At 39.5% G+C, this 1,563-nt stretch overlaps 1 long non-coding RNA gene across 1 annotated transcript; it reads right to left on the reverse strand.

Moving 5' to 3' along the window:
• Positions 1-396: 396 nt before the first annotated feature.
• On the reverse strand, positions 397-1,087 carry LOC111258271. The gene is made up of 2 exons (XR_002678932.1): positions 980-1,087; positions 397-674 (listed from the first exon to the last, which is right to left on the reverse strand). It is a non-coding gene; the product is annotated as an uncharacterized LOC111258271 (long non-coding RNA).
• Positions 1,088-1,563: the final 476 nt, after the last annotated feature.

Below are 1,563 nucleotides of genomic sequence, written 5' to 3' on the forward strand. Positions count from 1 at the left end.
ACTTAAGCTCAAAGAAGGTAAATTTTGGCTCATTTGCTACAACTGCTCCTCTCCACCACCGGTTGCCATCTTCTCTGGCAAATGGTTAGAGCTAACATATACATGCATTGCCTATTGTGCAACATAGAATTTGAATACCTGAAAGCAAATCTTCATATATTTTCCGTAGTAGCATAGAGAAGAATAACTTTGTCTAATATAGTATGCACTATGCTCCAGAAACTAAACACAAAGGCAATTGACTTCAGCATCACTTTGTCCTTCAGCTAGCAAACACGTTTCGAATTTAGTAAGGTCTAACCTATAACCCGGTATCTTTCTGCTTATACAAAGAATAGTTCAAAATAATAGCTTCAAATACACAAAATATACATAACAGAAAAATATTTTTTTTCGATTCATGAGAACCTCATACTCGATACGGGCATAAAATTACCAAATGACATAAAGCATACCGTATCTTGCAAGGGAGTCCCAAGAGAAAGTTTCAGTAACTCTTCTTTAACCCTTTGCAGTAATTGGTCGTTTACACAGCAATCAGAAACTTTCCACTATCTCCCTGCCTTGAGCACATAACAACAATCACAGTTGTCCTGAAAATCATGCCTATCAGCCTATCTACTGTCCAGCATCTTCCATGTGGTAGAAGCCAAATCACTACCACGCCACCATTGCTATACACATATGTATGTTAGTCAGTGATCACAACAGCGAAAGAATTAGACCAAGCTTGTTTGCACTCGATAATACAATTGTCCGCAGTCCATAATGCACTTGTCAGTGTTAATATTAACCATGTAGTAGCAACTAAAGTTATACATCTAATACGTACTGCTAAAGAAGGGGATCATGAAACTAATGTAGTAAAAATGATGGCTAATTGGTCATGAATCCCTCAGCCACACATGACGAATAATATTGACAGATTCGTCATTGAACTCCTAGCCAGATTCGTGTTGAGGCAAAATATAATAATTACCTGAAAAAGCAATACATTTTGGTAGTCTGACTTCCTGGGAACAATACCTTCTCCACCTTCAAAGAGAATAAATGAGAAAAGTAGCTAAAACATGCAGATGGCATAAACTAATGCATTCATTGTGGCGGAACCGCCCAAATTAACCTGACTAAAATGCATTGAAGTCGCCTGACATGCGATTATGCACTTTAAGCAAGTCAACTTGGTCGACCGTCGGATTTCCTCCAATAAACCACATAAACAGGATCGAGAAGCATCGCTCACGCGAAGGTGAGTAGCACAGAGATTACAACATTCCATCATGACAACATAGTTCAACAATTTATTAATCAGAGTTTTTGGAAATTCAAACCGAAATTTTTGCATGGTTCGAGGTCAAATTAAAACTAGCGGAAGCTTAAACGTCGATACAAGATATCATGACAGAGCCGATCATGACATCAAAAACTCCTTCCTTCGCCATCCGAGGAAGGATCCCACTCGACGGTCCAGCCTGGCGGAAGCTGGGTCGGCCAAGTGGTACCAACACCCAAGCTACTGACATTACCTGAAAAAGATTAGCCACAACAAGGCTGAGCAACTAG

This window comes from Setaria italica, chromosome VIII (assembly GCF_000263155.2).
Source record: "Setaria italica strain Yugu1 chromosome VIII, Setaria_italica_v2.0, whole genome shotgun sequence".
Taxonomy (NCBI): domain Eukaryota; kingdom Viridiplantae; phylum Streptophyta; class Magnoliopsida; order Poales; family Poaceae; genus Setaria; species Setaria italica.